This window comes from Hetaerina americana, unplaced genomic scaffold, assembly GCF_022747635.1.
Source record: "Hetaerina americana unplaced genomic scaffold, ioHetAmer1.1.p SCAF_3, whole genome shotgun sequence".
NCBI classification, from domain to species: domain Eukaryota; kingdom Metazoa; phylum Arthropoda; class Insecta; order Odonata; family Calopterygidae; genus Hetaerina; species Hetaerina americana.
This window is the reverse complement of record NW_027286874.1, coordinates 101,263,798-101,286,102: the sequence shown is the minus strand read 5'-3', so window position 1 is coordinate 101,286,102 and position 22,305 is coordinate 101,263,798. Positions and strand designations below refer to the sequence as shown.

Genomic DNA, 22,305 nt, shown 5'->3' with positions numbered 1-22,305 from the left:
GAAAGTAAATACATTGGATAAGAAAATTAGGGGAATTTTCAATCATTGCCATCGCAAATTCAATTGTTTCTCACTAGCACGCGGATGTTACGACGACTTCAAGCGCAACGCACATCGACGTCCTACAAACGAGAGCATAAGGGTATACGTACAACATTAGCATGAAACGAGACTGAATACACACCACTCGCACTGGATTTTGGGATAAATTGCAAGCGGGGAATGTTTCCTGCACCACTCGTCATTTTATGCACCTGAGTGCATTCACTCCAGCCACCGGGGGAAACCCTTGAGGGTTATGAATGCAAATCTGCGTGCATAGCCTCCGTCTGGCAATCACAATCCTTGAGGAACGCGGAAGAGAAAGAGTGAGAGAGGGAATGAGCCAAACGGGGAGAGAGACGGAGAGAAAGCGAGCGCGCACGGCAGTCATCCCATTTCTGCCTCACAACCGGAATCCAGCCAATCGATAACAAAAACAAAACGATCGAGACTCCGCTGGCGATTCCTCACGCGGACGGACGGAAACACAAAATGCACACACCCACTCACACGCATACAACACAATCGATCGTAACGAAAAACATAAAAGATATATATCCACACGCTTTCGCAGGAACGCGCGCGCGCAGACACACACACACACACAAACACTCACGTGTAAGCGGGTCGCGCGATTACCGGCTTTGGGAAACTAGAACCCCGCATCATTCTCTCTCTCTCCCTCTCTCTACAAGGGATCCGTAGCGGGTAATAACTGTTAACAAGGATGGATGGAGGGTTGACACTATGAGGTAACGAACGCCTCAAGTTAGCACTCTCCGGATTGTCTGAATATTAATGTATCTCTCACACTCGATCTTCCCACCGTGGTTCCTCCGGCGGAGTCGAAACCGAGCGTAAGGCGAGAACGGGTGGGACGTGGGAGAAACGCGGGATCTTCACCTCTTTTTGTCGACCGCGGGAGAACGAGACGACCCCGCGCGTCCCTCCTCCTCCAGAAGAATCTATCTGCAGGCTCGGGGAGAATTTCCCCCGCAGGCCGCGCGACACGGTATTCGTGGCCCCCAACACGGCGGCGACCCCTTCTTCAACCTCCCTCCACTTCCGTCCGACAAACTCGATGTACCGTTTCCCTCGAACTGAACGCGAAACTCGTAACCGGCCGTCCACGACGCTCAAGGAGGGAGGCCGTGCTCTCGCGGAGACTGCCCGCCAACAACTGCCGAGTAGAGAGGGAGGGCGCGCGAGCTGTGGAGGAGGGAGCGAGAGAAGGCACGCGCCACCTTCAGCACAGCCGGCGAATCTGCGGGCAGACTCAGTCGCGCGCGCTTGTGGTACGGTGGTGGGCGTCGGGAGGGCGAATAAGAAGAGGAGGGACTACGAGAATCGGCGGGGAGAGAAGTAGGGGGGGGAGGACACCCCACGGACCCTAAAGAAAGGGGGGGGTTTGGAACACTTACTCCCCCTCTTCCCCCATGCGGTTCCTCGCAAGGCTGGGGAATGCTTCGATGTGATGAGTCGCACGCCCCTCTTGGACTCGGGCTAAAGGGAGTGTTGCAAGGGTATATTCCAACCATGGTCGAGACTCAATGCAAACTGCTTTTGTGCACAGTAATGTACATTAGCTGGCAGCCACGGAAATAGTTGAAATCAAACGAGTGCGGCTAGAGAAGTCTATTTTGGGGTCTTCGCGGAAGAAGCATGTAACCTGCCTTTGTAAATAGGACATGGGTGGCATGAAATATACAACCAAGAGCAGTAAATCCAATTGCCAGTCAGGGCCGACATTACTCGCCGAAGGATTTTTACGCGTGTTTTGCCCCAGGAACCACAATAGGCAAGGACACCATGCGGTCTCAAATAATACTATGGCTTTAAAATAAGTGATAAATTTCGTAAGAGAAAACATTACGCGGGTATTATTTCGCTTCTCATTACATTTAAAGGACAAAATTAGGGCTAGGAAAAAATATGGATGCTCAAATCACACGTCAGTTTGAGCAAAAGCTAATTCAGCTATCCTCTCATCTTTTACGCGCATCGGAGAAGCACCGCTTTAGCTCAGTGGAATAATTAAGGCCGGAGAATTTAATATGCTAAATATAATAATTACTCCGACGTTATAGAATGGCACATTAAATGAACCAAAAGCATGATATGAGATGACTGACTGAGGAAGTGACTAAGGAAATTAGTAAGCGTCTGAATAGCCATTAAAATGCAGAACTTGAAGAAAAGCACCGACGACGCCAAAGTATCACAATACGGCAGGCTGTCATAGAAATCAATAAATTAAATCATATAATAAATAAAACGGTAAATTTAAAAATATATAAAATGAATTCAAAGCCCAGTGATAATAATGAAATCCACATAATGTGCCAATCGTTTGCTTCAACAACTATTACCCTTGGTAAAAGCAGCCAAGTGTTACACAATTATTTGTAATGATTTATTCATCAACTGAATGAGTATTTAGTTTCCCTTTAAAAGCTAATATTTTAGTGCTGGCGAACACCAAAGTTTCGAGATCATAAATTTCAAATGAACACTTACACGCGCTTGACGTGTTCATAAAAACAGTAAAATGATGATAATGATATGCTGGTCTGGTACAATAAAGCTGGTCGGCGTACTCGTAAATATTCATATTATAGACAGGTAGTACATTGAAATGTGAAGGAGACATTCTGATGGACATATGCCAGGCTTTATCCTCATGGCAATGATTTTCCACTGACGGTCAAGGCCAGCCTTGCAACCATGGCAAATTCTACATTGTCTTCCCGACTCATTTGTAACATTTATGCAGGTGCGCGCTCCTTGGGTGACTGTTGCACTTCCGGGCAAAACCACCTCTAAGTAAACCCGAAAATCTTCCTGACCTACCACACCGTTCCAAGGGGAAGTTTTCCGGCTCATCAGACAAAGAAGTCGGGGGAGAAGAGGAGAAAAAATAAACAGTACGGATGGAGGAGTATTCATGATCTTCAATTCCAAAATAAAACTAAAGACCACTTACATTAACTTGAGTATCTGAATCAAAACCAATACCGGTTTTCAGTTAAAAAGAAGAAGGTATGTCGTTTCAATATTCACTTTTTGCTATGAATTACTATTATAAAGTGATGGGAAACTAATGATACCTACTGAGGAATCAAATCAGTTCTATGGTTTTAATGGAACCGTAAATAATTTTAAACATATATTTCCATTAATTTTTGTGTATTCCATTTTGTTTTATTGCAACAGAGAGACTGTGATGATTACAAATAAAAATAATTTCTGACACATTAAATACTTCTACATTTTTCGATAATGCTGTACTGGCATCTCTAAATTTTTAGTTTTGAATATTATTTTTTAAGATTTAGTACTTACAGAATTTGGAGGGCGGCATTCTTTTTAACCACTGAATGTAGAACAGATATACTCTCCAGTTAATAATATCTACTATCCATATCTTTAGATATTCAATTTCAGTGCGAAGATATAAAAATAAAATTTACATGAGAAAACTTTTGGCTTAGCAATGTTGTTAATCAAGCATGTCCATTCACTAAATTTCATTCGAAATATTATTGGAAACTTCGTCCAACTGTTAAATATTGAGTACTTGGACTGGTGAGAATTATCGTACGAAAATTTTGGGCGTTGGTTTCGGTGCGAGGGAAACCAGAACCGCGAACCGTTCACCGACCACACGTTTGCCAGAATAGTCGATTATTTGGATATTAGGATATTTTAAACTTTTTTTCTTCGAGCTGATAAACCGATACCACCAAACATGAAGGAATTGATCATTCGGAAGAAGGGAGTTTGCGGACATCATGACTATGCTGGCGACGGTATTACCGGAGTAAAGATTTCGTTTTTATATTAGTGCTTTCTTATTCGTTCACTTGCGACGTTCCAGGGATTATAGAAACGCACTTAAATATTTTTTATCCATCGAACGTGATTAATTTGACAATCAGGGGTAGATACTGAAATATTAACCATACTTATTTTTAAATATCGTGCCAATTGAGTCATGAGATAAATATGCGATTTTTAAGCACGAAGAGGGCGCTCAAGTCGGGGCACATGGAAGCTTTTTGTTTCTGGCAACCCTGACAACGCTATTATGCTTCCTGAGAGACGCCTTAGGTTCCACGGCATGAATAATATAAAAAAAATCACTTCTCGTCATTAGTGACGCAACATTCCTCGCGTCCTCCCGACGACGACACATTAACGCGACGGTGAGTGCCGAGTTATTTTTGCCGTAGTGACGCGAATGAATTAGTATTACGTTATAATTAGTCCAAAACGTACTCCAGGGAAGGCAAACGAACCCATGAGTCGTTATTCCTGATTTAATAAGGAAAATTCATAATCTATGTTTACCAACTTTACAGATCGGATAGATTCTTCTGCATCATTAGTGTTCACTCATTTTGAAGCAATCTTGGTACGATTTCGTTTCCCTCGGCGGACGTGATTTCCGGTCAAATGGCTACTGCATATGTCGGGACTCTTTTATGAATTCTCGAGACATTCGCAAAGTTCTTCACTTATTTAATGGCCGACATCGACAGTCAATCAATGGAATTCCTATCGTTAATTAGGGGAAATGTTACACGTCTCTAGGAGGCGACATTCACAACGGTGGAGGGATACCTTATTTCCCCTCCCAGTCGGTAGCTACAGGAAGGGGGGGGGGGAAAGATCCGATGGAGACTCGCCTGACCCACCACAAAACCGCCAATTTACTACCTTAATCAAAAATTTCCCGGAATTTATTCAGAAAATTAAAAATACAAGTTTATTCATCTAAATCTATATTGTCCCCTTCAAAGTAATCCCCATCGACTGCAACACACTTATGCCAGCGCTTGATCCAATCCTCGAAACATTTTTTATATTCGGTTTTCGGTATGTCCATCAGTGCTTCCTGCGATTTTTCCATTACTTCCTCTCGGCTGCTAAAACGCGTTCCCCGTAATGGTTTTTTAACTCGATTGAACAGAAAGAAGTCACAGGGAGCCAAATCAGGTGAATTCGGTGGCTGTTGGATGGTATTTGTTGCATTTTTCGTCAAAAAATTACGAATAATGATAGCACTGTGCGACGGTGCGTTATCATGGTGCAAAATCCACGAGTTTTCTGCCCACATTTCTGGTCTCTTTCGGCGAATTGCTTCACGCAAACGTCTCATAAGGCCCAAATAATACTCTTTGTTTACTGTCTGGCCTTCTGGCAAAAATTCATGATGCACTACACCGTTGTAATCCATGAAAACCGTCAGCATTGCCTTCTTTTTTGACTGAAAACGACGTGGTTTTTTTGGTCTCGGCTCATTTGGTGAACGCCATTCACTTGCCTGATGTCTGGATTGCGTGTCGTACTCATAAACCCACGTCTCGTCTCCAGTAATGATCCTTTTGATGAATGTGGGATCGGATTCAGCCTCGCAAATCATGTCTTTTGCGACGTCAACACGGTCTCTTTTTTGCATGAAATTGAGGTCTTTTGGCACTTTAACTTTGCTGCTACACGACGGAAACCCAAATCATTAACCACAATGTCTTGGGCGGATCCATAGGCAATGTTCAAGTCCTCCGCTATTTCTCTGATGGTTAATTTGCGGTTATTGACCAACATTTCTTTTACTTTATCAATTTTTTCACCGACTTTCGATGTCGATGGTCTGCCACTGCGTTCATCATCTTCGATTGACTCACGACCACTTCTGAACCGCTCGTGCCACTGGTAAACGACCGTTTTTTTTAGAGAATCGTTGCCGAAACACTTTTCCAACATTTCCAACGTCCGTGCGCCACTAAATCCGTTTTTTACGCAAAATTTAATACAAGTTCGTTGTTGGAAATTTAAATCCATTTCTGCAATTGTAAAAAATCGCCAACACACACAGAGATAGATGTACTCTTGGCTACGTAACTTTTGCAAATGTCAAGTTATGACACTAAGATTTAAAGGGAATATCAACAACAGATGTACCAATTTAACAAAAAAAACAGAAATCAAATCGGAACGATGGGAGCGCCACACGGTGGTTATTCCGGGAACTTTTTGATCAAGGTAGTATATAGCATTTATAAAGTTTTCCGTTAGGGAGGGGGTGGGAGATATACGAACGGGGGAGTCCGAATGGACGACGGATTTTCTCCCTTCGGCGGGCGGCGTGTCGGAGGCTATTGTACATCGCCTCTTTTTTTCCTGTCTCGCTCCCGTATGGCTCCACTCTTCGCCGCCCCCAACCCAGTGCTACTTGCCCTCCCCTCCCACTCTTCCTACCCCGCCACACCCGGGGGAGGGAAGGGCGAGACTCAATCTCACGGAGGGACGTACCGAGGCTCGATCTGGTTTCCCTGTAATCCTTTTTTTCCTAGTACCCATCCATAAATGCAACGGCGGCGCGGAAAGAACGCTCTCGAGGTTGCCTGCCCGGACGTTGGTGGCGGCGTTCCTCACTTGTTTTTTGCCCACCGAGGAGACGCTCCCCTGGGAGAGGAGGGACAACGGCCCGGCAGGGAGCGCGCGCGGGGCAAGGGGTCGCGATTTCAAAAGCGCGTCGGCGATGCCGGAGACTTACGCTTTTTTGATGAGTGATCCAGCACATGTCCTGTATCGGGAGAGGATTGAAACATGGGAGGAGGAGTTCAAGGGAATAGCCGAAAAGAGTCCCGGAAAGGTCATTACCTGAGAGGACAGCCGATCCGCGACAAACGATAATTTTCATGGGATGGGCGAAAAAAAAGTCACCGAAATGCCCTAAAATGAAAACTCGAAATAAATACCCCCTGAAGACTACAATGCTTCCCATTAACGGGACAGAAAAACGGCCGCCTTGACAAAATGGTGACCACGTTAGTTTCCGAACGTGTGCGTTGTTCCAAGGAGTCTGCACCACGACCTCAGGGAAGTTGAGAACAGAACTTGATTTTCAAGGAGAGCAATTATTTGGCTGAAAAAAAAGAACAAGCATGATGACGGCTGACTTCTATAAATCAGGTAACAATCACGAAAGCAAAACAATGGCAATAAATTTTACATACTGTAATACAAATTTGCACAATATTCATTCATATGAGACTGAAAAAAATTACAGCAAATCTGCAATTAAATCGAGAAAGTTTTACGAGAAAGAGAAACATTTACGAAAGACGTTTTCGAGGATGAAACTACTTCGGAAAAACTGCGAAAAACTCTCGAAAGAACTGAATCCCTCTCTAACAGCTCTCCACATTAGGCATCACCTATTATGACTCATAAGCTTTTCAAAAATGTCCATGGATAAGAGTTTCTAAATTGTCTCACATCACGATTACGCAAATAGCAGTCATCCATTTCCAACTGACGCATTCTCCAAGCATCTCCCACGCACGCATCAAGGCGCGACGTAACAACATACTGCATCAACATTTAAAGTGATGTTGGTACCACCGGAACGGAACGTGATCGCGGTGCCACCGACCATCGCCCACCGCCACCATCAGTGTCCACACACCACATTAGCTTAAAATTGGAGAGGTTGACAATCTGCTTTCCGCCTTCGCGAGGGAATTCCGCTGCGGCTCGTCCATTTCGAAGCGTCAGCTGACGCGGCCGGCGGCGTCCGCGAGATAAGCACGCGCCTTCGGGAGATGGGGGGGACGAGAAAGGGGGAGGGGAAGAGGGAGGGAGGAGATCCCAACCCCTTACCGAGCGGGCGAAAGGGAGGATCTGGAGAGAGGGAGGGCGAGAAGAACACTATCGCCGAAAGTGGCGAATCGCAGGGCGCGGGAGGGGGGGGGGGGCGGAGAGGAAAGCAGATATAACAGGCGAGACAAAACAGCTTTGCTGAATATTGACTTCCTCATAAAAGGAGCCACCATTGTCATTAAATCGAAAGAAAACGGCTATGTTATTACAAAAAAGTAGAAGCGCCTTCAATTGCGGTGCGTTTCTTGCGTTAACAAAAGGGAAAGAACAAAGAAACTACAGCGACATCAATACCCTGCGATCCACCTAAAAGGTGTGTGGCATGGGGTGCAGCACCAGGGAAAAAGGGTAAGGGGTGAGGGGGTTAGGTGTTTTCAAATGGGTGGGGGAAGGTGGAGGGAACCTACAAAAAAACATTTTATATTTATATATAACCACGAGCAGTCCCTACGTTGTAGGTTAATATTTATTTTGTAGAACTGACTCCTGGGGCATTTCGACTACAATCATTCTGGTTTCTCATCGTTCTTGGAAAAAATGACATCTTAAACCTGTGAGTCTTGCAGTCTCTCTCTCTAATCTTATATTCGTGATCCCTCCGACCGTAATACGTTGGGGTTCGTATTATGTTAATGATTTTATCGGAAAAGGACCCATCTTTAAATTTTTTAATAGGTTTAATCTATATTGCAAACGGCGCTGTGTAAGGGAATCCCAGCCTAAGTTTTCTAGCCAAGTAGCTACGCTGGTCATAACAATGTTTGACCACTACTTTCCCGGGACGACATGAAATGAATTCGTTTTTGGCTCCCACTATTTTATACAATACTCTTTGCTTCCCATTTTCCTTTTACCTGTTTAATTTTCGCTTTAACATGAGTACCGATATATTATTTGAATTGTTTACCTTGAACCCCTATCATCATAATAATATACCCGGAAGACATGTTCCCGAAGAGTAGTGACGACAACTCTATAGGCGGACGACCTATTCCAATCGGGATGTAATGAAGGGTGCGGCCAAAGGCAGTAAACACAGGCTGCCTACGTATTTTGTTTTACCCTTTAAATATTTAAAATGTGTCAGTACAGCGCATATTCACACGCAATAAAAGCGGTGGGAGTTGACTCGCTGGAAGGACTTGCTGCTTAAATCGAGCCTAACTGATTACTTTCAAGACAGTGCGTGTGCATTTTCGATTCAGTGATATTGACGGTTCCTGTATAACACTAATCGATGGGCCTTTAACCCTGCAAAATATAAACATAATCCGCCTCAATAAAAAGAGAACCGGAGATCGGGAAGACCGGTCGCAAACAGAATAAAATATCAATGAAAGAGTTCATGCAACTTCTGAAAGTAACTCTCAACGTTCCTAGATCTCGGAGATGAGGTAATGAAATATTTTCATTTCTTCCCGGAGGGAGTTACTCATAGCATTAGTATTGCCTTGTCCAACAGCGTATTTATTTCCGTAAAAATCCCTACATCTCCTGGAGACATAACAACAACGATTGGTCAATGTAGATCTCCCTTCAACTACATTATTTTACAAAAGTGATCATTTTACAAACGGGAAGAAAGGACAGATATACGTAATGAAGCCGTGGAGTCAACTGACGTCCTTGTTTGATAAGTTTCTTTGGCGTAATGTTATGAAAGAAATAAGCATAAATAACCTTAGATGTCTCTAAGGGAATTGAAATGAGATCTCAGTCAGCAGTATCGTTCATATTCTTTACGTCTTTGAATTAAAATGTCCTCAGAATAATCCAGCAAAAAGAATGAGCGAGGATATACGAGTAACGGCAAAAATAAAATTTCGCCGAGTAATCGAGCATAACGTCAGCCTAAATGAAATCCTGACATTACCAGTGAACAAAATAAATCACAAGGTAGAAAATAAGGATAATTGGGAGTTTGAGATTATGTGCAACTTAAGTTTATCCGCGAAAAGTAGACTTGGCGAACCGAAAGCGGAGACAAACTTAAGGAGAAACACATGATGCCGTATTGTTTGCCAGGTGGGGGCTGAATTTCTGTCGTGCTTCGGTCCTCTGCAATCAATTATTCCTCGGCAGTATGAGCCAACGACCCTTATGAGCTGCGATGTCTCTAGCCGAAGCAGTTATGCCATTCCAGCATATTCCACATCCTGTGTCCAATGCTAATCCGTGAAAAACCATACTAGACGGAAAAAATTTCAAAGGAAATATTGTGGCCACGTTAACTCGTTGCAGAGAAAACTACGAGTTCAGACGGATTTTCTTCATGGTCTCTTAATTGGAACTTGGTTTGTCCTTGATCTCAGCTATTTAAACCAGGACACAAACAATGAAACCTCTAAATAATGCACAATTTAAGTTAAATACTAAATACCTAAACACTCAAATAGAATTAGCTTCATCCAACGAAGGTAAAATTTGAAACGAAACAATCAAATATCTAAGAGCCCTTTAAGAAGCATACGCGTTTTTTTATCAAGAATATCTACTATTACCGAATATTTTCATTTATTTAATCGCAACTTAACTTCAGTGGCGTAATGGACAGCTCCACCGTGGTAGCTGAAATGTATATAAGTGAGGCAGTGAGCGTCCAGGACCAAAAGTAAGCTCAGCACAATAGGCGGTGGTAACTTAACTAGAGTTTAAATATTAAGATCAACTATTTCTGCCGCATTCAACGGAGCGTAAAAACTGATTTAGTTTAACATGTTCGCTTCACAATCTAAGTAACATTGATAATATAACCGCAAACTTAATTCTTCAACCCGAATTTGTGGGTTTGATAAATGAGGGTAGATCTCCCTCATAGGTTAAAGGACTCAGGAGTGTGAAATTGTCAAAATATAGTAGAGCAAAAGGGGGGGGGAGGCAGCAAGCAGCTCCTTCTCTTGGGAATTCGAAGGAATTAATTATATCAGACAATCGCACAATTTGGGAGTTATCAAGGACTGCCGAGAGTCATTACCCGGATTTGGACCCGGGGCCCACCGGTCATTAGCTGACTGCTCCCACTGCCAGAGGCTTCCTCCACTGCTCTATGCCGCTGTCTAGCACACAACAAAATGAACCACTCATTACGATGGAATTGGAACTCTGGGCCAAACCTTACCTTTCTCAACTTTTGCAAGCACTTTCACTTAGTGTGGGCATAAGAAGGCGACGACGAGAATCAAATGTGTTATTCACGGCATTATTTATACTTCCTCACTCTCGAATTCTTTCTCACGTGGCGCTACCGCCTCCAAGCGAACGACCACCAGCAAGTTGCGCAGGGGTAACCGGGCCCAGGAGCAGCCTTGGCGGCACATGGAACTCCACTAAGGGATGGAAAAGGCTTCGAGTCCTTTAAGTTCCCCCACTTTCTCTCCCACTTTGTAGCCTCCGTTTCATTGCTTCCTCCTTCGGAAAGAATCAAAAGAGAAATCCACCTGAATGTCCTTATACACACATAACCGAGGCGGACGATTAACAAGCGCTCGCGATCTATTCGCCGACGAGGAAGTAGAAGAATCTAGGAGAATGAATGGTTCCCGACAGAGCTGGCGCTTTCCTTCAAAAGGAGAGGCGCTCTAAGGAGTGCCAGGGGACATTCCAATGAGAGCACATACGTACAAGACGACCACCTGTTTGCTCGACTGGACCACATGCTCCGGAATTGTCGTGGGAACTTCAATCTGGTTTCCATTCCAATTGATTTACGTTTCACATACTCCTAACGCACGACGTCGAAACTCTTGATTAACCTGGCACGAATTCGCACAACTAATGCGTACGAAAATTTTCATCCGACCACCGCAGAAAAATGAGGCCTTCCAAAATCTGCCCCGTTTCCTAATTTAACTTGGGAGTTTAAAAAAAATTACAGATGGTCTCAAAAGAGTTTGGAGATATTACTGAAAGAGTAATCTAATACGCGACAGCGGCCCCATTCGCGCAGCTGTAAGCTAACGAATAATTACAAATAAACCGTCCACGGGAGTGGGCTGACCCCTATCTACTTAGTTCTTTTCTTTTGAGTTATGCGCTCCTAAGTGCTCCTGCTCTCTTGGGAACCAGCTGTTTTTCTTCTCCCAATGAAAAAAAATGCTATCACTCTTTCAAATCCCTGCAGATATTTCCGACTCAACACACCTCCGGGGTGAATTAAAGGATATGGGTCAAGAAAACAAGAGTGAAATATGTCAAAATCATGAACGTCTCGTCAATGAAAGCCTCCAAGGGGTTCCGCCACCCCCCACTGTCTCCTTCCCAACCGCCCCAGAAAGAAAAATGCGAACGAGATCTCGGTCGTTTGTGACTGACGAAATATAATAAGGAAAATAAAATTCTAGCCAAGATACGCAACTTAGGGACTCGAGGGATAAGCGCCCTGGCGAGGGAGGGCAGCCGTGGGGAGAGAGAGGGAGGGGGCCGTCCCCGGGGGGGTTTTCGACTGGAAAGGGGAAGAAGACCCCATGCAACTCAAACCAAAACAAACCTTCCGAGGAGGAATCGACCAAGAAGAACTCACACCTCGGAAGCGGAACTCTCTTGGCCGCCACACGAACACACATTCAAGTACACGCGGCAGAGACCTCCACCGGAGCGCCCCCTTTCGCACCCCCCCCCCTTTCCGCCCGTGCAGCTCGGGCACATCAAAGGGGAGAATTGCGACGACATTATGCCAAAGTGTCACAGAAATAGACGCCCGACATTCCTCGACTCCCAGGTCACTCAAGGAAACGACTCCTCTGGAGGTATAAAGGAGGTAGCGAATGGCAGGGAGGAAAAGATACGGAGGAAGGAGGCTGGGAGGGGTGAGAAGGTAAAGGAAATGGTGCGAGGGGGAACGAGGGTTTTCGCATCACGGAATTGGCACGGTGGGCGCAGAGAGAGAGAGAGAGAGTTCCCGCGAACAGGGAGAGGGGAAGAGGAATCAGCAATGAAGGACCCCTTTTATGTTTCCACGCTCGAAAATAGTCGAGGACTTCCCTCCCCCGACCTTCCTGTCTCCCTTAGCCTCCACCCTTCAGCCTCATTCCCCACACCATACGCACTCCTCCCCACTGGAGGGAGAATTTTTTACGCCTCCACCCCACTCCTCCCCCTCCATCCAAAACTCCGGAGCGTTAAGTAATGACATCCTCGGTTTTTCCACACTATTTTGTCCGTCCCACTCACCCAAACTCGCAAAGGATGCGAGCCCTCTCAAAGCAGTCCCTCATGTCAGATTCGAGCGTCACGAATAACTCACTAGGATGTTGGAGATTTGTCATGTGCGCATGATCGCTTCTGAAAGAATGAATGAATAGCAAGAAAATGCAAATCGACGACAGCGGTGAGAATAATCGTGCAGAGCGATGTCACAAATTGAAAGTTTCAACGAACACAACATTTTAAAATGTGCGTTCATTATGAGAGGTGCGTCCTTGCATGACTGTATGTTTTTCAAAACTATTCCACTTTGAAAATAATTTACACCGACACTGCTCTCATAATATTGAGAACGTCATTCGAGAAGGTGCAAGATAAATTTAGGCAGAATTATTATTTCGTCACATTCATAATTCTTGACGAATATCCCAAGTCGTGAAGAGATGAAGATTTACGCGTTTTTTTTCTAAAAGACACCCAACGCTATGCCGAATAGTTTACGAAAAATAGGTCTCCTGTAAACTACGACACCACCAGCCACGCGATTCTCTTTTTCAGCAATAAACATCACATCCAGACACCCGTGTGTCACCTCACATTTTGAAAGGTTCTCTTCCTGCTTGGATGACACTCGAACGGGACCAAAAAAGGGAATCACGCGCGGCGGTGAGATGGAGGGGGAAGTCGTTCCCCCAACGGCGACCCTGCCCTCCACACCCGCGCCTCGCCCTCCCCCCTCGCCCGCCCACACCGGGTGCGATACGCCGCGCGGCGCCAAAGGTGTCACCGTAGGAACTCTCTTTCCCACTCCCCCCAACCGTTCGCTTGCATCCCCACCCCGCCGCCTTCCCCCAACCGACATCACTCTCCCCGAGTCTTCCCTCTTCGTGCACCGTCTCCACACATGCGCCGCTTCTTTTCTCCCCCGAGACTCCTTTGGCGCATCAACGTGGCGTCGTACCGCGTCCGAGCCCCATCTACCCTCCGTCTCTCCCTCACTCGCCGTCGGCCTGGGAGGTTTGACCGCCTAAATACACACTTTATCCAACGCAACCCACCCGCCCACGGTCCTCGAGACTCGCCGCTAAGGAAGCCCTTCCATCAACCCGAACTCCACCCCTCCCCGCGTCCACCATTCCACGCGACCCGTCCCCTCTCCGCTAAGGCCATTTTTCCTTCCCCATTCCCACCGCTCCCTCCCCACGTAACCCTCTCCCCCCCTCTTTCCCATCTTCTCCTCTCTCTCTCTCTCTCTCATTGCATTTGCCTCACGTTTCTCACTTCCCATGCCCTCTCTCCGACGACGCGAGACGACGGGCAACGACGCCACTTCCGTCCCTAAACGTCCTCATCCATAGGGAGGGATCGCGCGGGTTGAGGGGGATGGGATGGGCGAGTTGTTTTCCTTCGCTCCTCTCCCACAGCCCCGGAGACTCGCACTTTGACCGCTTCTCCGACCAACACCACCTCCCTCCGTCTCCGCCCACCCCTCAGCATTCCCAAAAACAAACCGTCGCGCCGCCTCCGCGATCAGCGACGAAGACTCCCTCCGAGACATACTGAATGGGAAGGGAGTGACGCAGCAAACAAAGCGACCGACGACACATTTTTTTCCATCCACTCAATTCCGTTTAATTTTTCCCACCCGGGGTGTTTTCGTTTGCGTCTCTGCCCCCCCCCCCCCCGCCCAACTCGCGAAGTGACGGATTTCGGTTGTGTGAGGACGGCTGCGAACGGTCGTCGGTGGCGTGTGATGTGATAATGGAAGGAGTGGGTAAAAACATTCCGAAGAAGTTCCAAGAGGAGAGAGTAAACAAGAAATCGAGGGGAAGAAGCTATCTGAAACTTTAAGTGAGTCAGGCGGAAGAGACTTGAAAAATATTAAGCCGAAAGAATTAATGGAAGCGCGAGGGGAAAGGGTGATGGGTGTCACTAACTGAACTACGGTGATGCGTGTTATGGGTCTTTACGGAGAATAATGCCCTACTTACTTCTTACCGATTATTTAATTACATCGTCGCCACGTTTAGCTACTGCATTTCTGTGCAAGGATATATAAAAAAACAGATAAATACATGCGAGTAATGCTAACGTTGTGTCTAAATATTACCACACAATTTGGCAGAAAAAAGGTAAAAAATTATAGTTATTTTTTGCACAGAGTCATGCAGACATCTTTCCTGTATTTAATTAATGGTTGCCGAATTACTCCATCACTTCCGACGATGTAGTTTAATATACTTTGATTTATCACTGCATAAAATTAATTCACAGAAATACACAACATTGAAGTTAGGTAATAATAGTTTTCTTATTTTAAAGTCTTTAAAATATATTTCATAATAAATTTGTGACACGAATCAAGCTGCGAGTATCATTAAACTCATGTAAGTAGCAAACGCAGAATAGAAATGAGGTAGGAAATATAACATTGGTAAATATATTTTATACGCTGTTCTTTTGACGCAACTGAATTTGAGAAGTGTACTATTTCACAAAATGCTCTTCACAAAAGTATAATAAAATAAAACTAAGCGAATCCGTCCGATATCCTGGAAAGTTCAATTCGCAAAGTTTTTTGATAGTCTCCTCTGCGCCGATCTAGATGGGGCCAAAATACATGGTCCTTGGAACACCCAGCAGATGGTCCGGAAAGAAGCAAAAAAACCAAAATAAAAGAAGAGGGAAAGCTATGATGAGAAGATTTCCGAAATTCCTCCGCAAATTTCGGAGCAAATGGCCAACTCACAGGGCCATTAACTCACTACGAAGAGAGCAATTACAGCGCCATCCCCAATTGAAAAAAACCAAGGGTATCTCTCTTCCCGGCAGAATTCTAGAGCCGGACACGTGGGCGTCCGGATTCCATTCTGAAACGAAATGAGGAGATGAGGCGACAGGGAATGGTGGGAGACAAGACGGGAGGCGTTCGTTTTTTGGGGAAGGGAAGGAAGGGTGGCGTTCTATTCCGACCGCTGTAACCATTTGAGGAGCGGAAGGGGGACCAATGACTGAGCCTTGCGGTACCCCTCGACTGCCGAATCCCCGCGATTCTCCTCCTTCGACTGAGAGAGAAGAGAAGGAACAGGGTGTCTCATCTCCCTCAACCGACCGATCCAAAATTAGACCACAGTCGCGATCCACGAATTCCAAGAGATGCAGGTGAGCAAACCACAAGGGCTCCTCCCCTCTGCCTCATCGTCAAACCCCAGCTCCTGCAACAGCAGCGAGCCCAACGCGACATATTTTCCCGCGTGAGAATGTGCACGAAGAGGTATTGAAGAAAGTGACTGTGTGATGAATTATTTCTTATTACACATATAATACGCAAGCTCTGTTTAGAATAAATATTTGAAAATAGATGCAGGATGAATTTCAGCTCATTTTATAGGGGAATTAAACATGAGGAGTTTTCGAAACGCTGAATGTGGCCCCAATTCACGTGTGAACACCCATGTATTTTAAAGGGAAGTTACATAAAAATGGTTATACATTCAGAGAAGGCCAGGGTATCAACCAGATCATTCTTCCTCTCATACAAGCTTATCTTTCCAGAGGAATTTTCGATAGAAAATAATCCATGAAAAGATATAAAATTTAAGGCGAAACACAATATGAATGTTTCAAGAAACGACGCCGTAACTTGGGGGTTATAGTATCCTTATCCCTCGTCCATCCATAGTTTTAAAGACAATAGCACTAAGTATTTCGGCGATACAAAGGATTCAACAGCAATGTTTCAAGGCTAAGAAAACATGTTGTTATCTCTCCTAAACAAACACTCACGAAAGGCTATAGTACGTCCTGTCGTATCATTTGGTTCTGCCAATACTATTTTATCTTACATGAGTTCCTTAAACAACACGGTGACAACTTACAAGCCATAAAATCCCCTCTCCGCCATTCTAGTGGATTCGAAGATTAAGTACAGCGCACGCCCTTGACTTTGACTTTCGTTCGTAGGCGAAAGTAAAACATTGATAGCTTTATTCTAGACGTGTCATGCTCCAGAGAGATACAACTACTTTTGGGCGTTATCCAGATCAGATACCAAAGTAAAAAGATAAAACAACAAATCATAAGAAGCGGAATGAAATATATTAAACAATCCGTTTCATCAAAAAAATAAATTTATTGGCCAATTACACATAAAACCGGCAGGTTCAAAAAAAGTCGAAAAATTCATCCAATCTTTGAAGTAGGAGAAAAATTGTTGGCACAACACCAGCATTCCGAAGGAGCTGGGAGCGAAGGCTCTCCGGTTACAAATCAAAATCTCACGAAGACATAAGGAGGACGAAGTTAAACTGGTGTGTTAACGTGAGACTTCGTAGAGATAATATTTTAATAATCTCTTCCCATAATTTCCCAAATGGCAACCAGCGCAGATGCAGCACGCCAAAAGATAGTGAAGTAATCTCAAAGCATTTTTTCTTGAACCCACACATTTTGTGAATTAAAAAACTAACCTCGATTCACTTTTACGGGGAACGTTAACTGAGCAGAGCTTCATTGGGAAGATTCGCTTAAAACAAGGAATAAGAATCACTGATCACCCTCATTTTTCAATCAATACTTGGCTTCTATCACCATGGAAGCTGTATTTCGTAGAAAGCTCCTTAATATATGCAGGGTCGATAATCGAGTGACAGGAAACAGTACTGGGATTTCTTATCCTTTCCATTGTCTAGGAATTCTCTCTCTTAGTGCCCCTCACTCGAGCTACATCCCAAGGGTGAACACCTTGCTAGGAGGCTAAGGTAACCGTAAAGTTCCCATCAGTTACATCCACCACAAACAGATTCTTCCTTTAATGAGTAAATTACACCGTACTTCGTCATGTATAAAAATAATGGTCAGCGGAGTTGAATACTCATCCATCAAAAACTGGAATGATAACGGACCGGAGAGGGAGTGACCGCACTGAACTGTGAGAAACAAGGGAGGGGGCACGGCAGAACGCGGTTTTGTTTTGAATACTAAGCAATTTGGAGGGTAACGAGGGGATTTAAAGGGTAAGAAGGGGGTATGACTGCAGGTTAGCTTGGGGGATATGCTGAATGGAAGTAATGGGCACGTAAAAAAAACACGAAGTTGAATAATACAGAAACCCAATTACATTAAGGAGAGAATTGGGGGCGAGAGTGAATTACGATCTTCCGCGATCAAGATGGAAAAGAATGGGGGGAAATAAATGATTCACACACACAGCCCTTCCTAACCCGACCACGAGGATAAGGAACGTGTCTCCGCGGTGAACCCTTACGGTGGAGCGACCCACATCAGACCGAGAGGGTTCCTTTCTTCTTCCCATTTTATGATCCATACCTGCCCTCGCACCGCGAGTCGTGGGAATGAATATGACCCCGCCTCGACGCAGCCACGTCTTCATGTTTTAACCTTTACACAATGTCTCAACTCCCCTCACACGAGCACGGGTTTAAAAAAGCCCTCGGTCCCCATTGCCCCGAGAGAGCTGTTGTGTTTACCCGGACGTGCACAAGGGCGATGGGACCGGAAATCACAATCCGATAACCGAGGACCCCAAAACCCACGTGACGAGGCGGAGGTGCCTTTAAATCCCTCCTATAAATATTTACTCTCTTTCTCCGCATGAATTAAAAGATTGAGTGAGGAAGTCAGGGAGGATGGGATGGGATTCAGGGATAACAAACAAGCCACCAGGGGCGACGGATCCATGAATGCAAGGCTCCCGGAAACACGAGACTGAGAACACAGTACAGAAGCCAATAGAGCAGGGATTTCCCTCGTTGGAAATCTCAACGAGTTTTTCATCATTTCGTAACAATGACTTCCCTGATAACTATGACAACCTGCTTCAAGCGGGTACCAAGTATAGACCAAATGATGGTTCTGAGAAAATAAATTCTAAGGGATGCCTCAAATTGCTCTTGGGCCACGACTATTTTCTATGAAGAACATTAACTCCTGTTCATAAGACATTAAATTGCTAGGACACCAACCTAAAAATTAAGAATTTGCCAACCTAAATTGACTAAAATACCGTGCATATTTTTGATTAAGAATAACATCTTTCTCCCGTGCTCAGTTTCAACAAGCTTTAATAATTTAGCAGACCCAAAGATGATTTTCCGTCACCAATACCGTTTTAATTCCGATGAGTATGGAGACCTTATACCTGTACAAGACGCAAAGACTAAGGGATGAACAATAGCGAAATCAGACGTGAGGAGAGGCCGCATGCCAACAATCTTGTGAGGAAGGCTCTATCAGGGACGATACGAAATTTGTTAAATACGAATATAATCCCCCTTCTCGCTTGGGAGCGTGTACTAGACTTTTGTAATTGTTTTTGTATTTTTGCGCGTCTCAGTATGGAAGATTTTGAGTAAACACCTACGGGTGTGATTAAGACAGCCCTGTTCCATATAAGAGATACGCTGACACGAGTCTTAAAAGTCAACAACCATGAAAGGTTGACAATGAAGATAAAGAATACGGTTGCTTGAATCACAAAGAAGAATATTATATATATATATATATATATATATATATATATATATATATATATATATATATATATATATATATATATGTATGTATGTATGTATATGTATAATTTAAAAGAATTATCGCCCCGAATAATGAAGTATTGGCTTGCAAAAATAAGGTTATATTTAAAAATTTCAAAAAAAATTTAAGTCTCGTAAGGGCCGAGGAGCGCATTCATAAGATATACGTATAAGGCATGAAAGAAATAATTTGACTGAATCACAAAAACTCTAAATATTGCTTTGAAGTTATGTAAAGTCAATCACTTGGCCAATAAAAAAATAAAAACAGAAATTAGATAAAAAAATTTCATCCGTTGTGGGGATCGAACCCACGACCTTTGGATTAGAAGTCCAACGCGCTATCCTCTGCGCCAAACGGACATGAAGTCACCGGCCCGATTTTCCACGTTTGATAATGAGATACCCTTTTTCCTTTTTCTTACGATTACCGAGAAGATAAGTGCACAGTCCACAGCTGTGGGAGATTGAAGAGAGTGAGGAATGGTCTAACCCGGAAACTCGAAAGAGGCTACAGATGGTTCGGTGGACCTTAGCGCCATAAAGAGTCCAGAGTACACTGTACTAACTCGTACATGTCCTTTACTGCCCAGTGCCGAAGGAAAACAAGGTGTCTGTATGAGGCGAGAAACCAGTTTTGCTGCGAGCAACAGAAATTTTCTCGGGAGTACTAATTAGTCGTATCGGAACTTCACTGTAACTTTCTCTCGGGAAGAATGCAATCGTTATAACTCCAGGCAACAAAAAATATAAATATTTTCAGAATATGTATTTTTAAAAAAAGATAGCAAGGCTCAACACATGAACACCCATAAAACATCTAGTAAAAGATTAGAATACCTTCTGATTCCTTCCGCGACCCCGATCACAGAATTTGCAGTAGCGTTTCATGCTCCATCATTATATGCTATATGAGAAAGATGCGTCTGATACTTAAGGGTCCCACAATCTTTACCAAGAGCTCCTCTAAATATTGTTTATGTTCTCATTCATTTTGATTAATGATAATTTAACTTATTTTTTCCAGCTTGTATTTTCATATTTTCAATAGAATGTGAATTTTTCCTGTTACCGTCGGAACGATGTTGTCCTTTCCACTAAGTAATTGAATTAACAACGGTCATATTTCTTCCCTGACAGAGTCGCTGCAAGGATCAATAAACTTTGCATATAGTTTCATTATCTTAAGGATTATGTACTGGCCTGATTAATAACATAACATTGCGTGAAAAAAAAACAAGATTTAGGAGAGTTAAATTTAGGAGGGGCTGTTCCACACGAAAAAGCATACAAGCATCATCACCCACACTGTAAGGTCATCCACAAAATTTACTTTGAAGGCTATAACAGTGAAACTAAGTCCCATGGACAATTTCTGCTCCCAACGGAATATTTTTCGTGCCACCAAGTATCAATCATCCTACACAATGGAACCATTTTCATGCCTAGCAGTTCCGCAGAAACATATCAAACTCGATAACAATCCTAAGAAGAGGCACTCAAAGACGACGACACGATACCTTACCGTTGTGAACTGTTTTTTGAGAACCAATCTACTGTTTTCACATGGGCTTGAAGTCCCGCAGTCACACATACCACAACGATATCATCGCTGCGACCCTACAGACATCCAATTACTTGGCAATAACACAAGGGTCATAAAAAGGCCTTTTACGTGTAATTGTTATCGAAGGACGATACTGACGCATTTCAGGAAAATGAACAGGGATAAACAATAGAGAAAGGAAATGGCGGAAGGTGAGGTTGTCGTCTTAATGGACGCTCCCGAAGAAGATGAAACAAAAAGTGGCGGCAGCCCCTGCCTGAATGGACAGAGGTGCAATAAAAAATAGGCATCCGGGCAGTCACTTGCTGCACATTCGGTCGGCACAAAGAAGGAAAACGAACTTGAAAGATGAAATGTGGATCCACCAGAGAATAATAAGAAAGACGCCACAACGCTTGAAAGAAGATTAATGAAGTTGGTTTCTCCCGTGAATTTCGTTTCTTCTTTCGAGGATAGAAACATAAAACGCCAAAACCTAGACGTGGAAGGCACGATACACAAGTACTTTTAAGTCCCCATAAAACACAATACTTGTAAGTCCCCATAAAAATTATATTCTGGAAACTGAAAAACCAAAAAGAAAGGGTTGCTTTATATTTGAATACAAATGAAGCTCACAATAAGAGCTGCTTAAATTAAAATTGCTGAAAATCAGAAGAGAGCTAAAGAAATATCCAACAAATATAAATAGATCAAATAAATTGACTGGAAAACTTGGGAACACCTATACTTCCTTGATTACAACTACGTATAGAAACATTTCACAAATGGAACTGTGATTGGAAATGCACTCTGTCATTACATAAGAAATATTGTTGCTTTCGGAAAAATCTCATTTTCATAAATTCTCACGTTTATCAGTAAATAGAAAGAAGGGAGATTGAGCCAAGGATCTTCAGGCGGAGGAGGAGGAACGCGGACAATGGATGAAGGGAAACTGGAGTTATAAGCAAGGGGGGTTGGGAAGTCTGGGTAGGATGAGGGGTGGACGCCCGAAAGGAGTGAAGAGAGATTGGGACTAGGAGGGGCGGGGGGATGAGAGATGTGGGCGAAAGGAGGAGTAGAAGAGAGATGGACTATTAGGATTCTGGCCAGGAGGCGGAGGAAAGGGGGGGGGGGAAGAGAGAGAGAGAGAGGAGTGCAAATAGCGTGGCAACACATTCCTAACGGGTGAGTCGCGAGTGTGACATGTTAGCAAAATGAGCATTTATTTAAAGGTCGGCGATCATTGGCAATGCGCAGATATTCGCGAATACGACTGAGGGGTGATACGGTCGAGGACTGACTCAAGTACACAGGCTAGCCACTTAGGGCACATGGCGAATGAGGCTG

The 22,305-nt window shown here is 44.1% G+C and overlaps 1 protein-coding gene and 1 non-coding gene across 4 annotated transcripts in view; both read right to left on the bottom strand.

Annotated features, from left to right (window-relative positions):
• smash (smallish) overlaps positions 1 to 22,305 on the bottom strand; it is a 358,678-nt gene that overhangs the window by 42,504 nt on the left and 293,869 nt on the right. Inside the window, exon 1 of one of the 3 annotated variants that reach the window (XM_071587738.1) lies at positions 946 to 1,339. The exons of 1 other annotated variant lie outside the window; for it this stretch is intronic. The gene's annotated coding sequence lies outside the window, so the exon portion shown is untranslated. One more of the 3 variants, XM_071587739.1, reaches the window with a different exon arrangement.
• On the bottom strand, positions 19,697 to 19,769 carry TRNAR-UCU (transfer RNA arginine (anticodon UCU)). The gene has a single exon. It is a non-coding gene; the product is annotated as a tRNA-Arg (tRNA).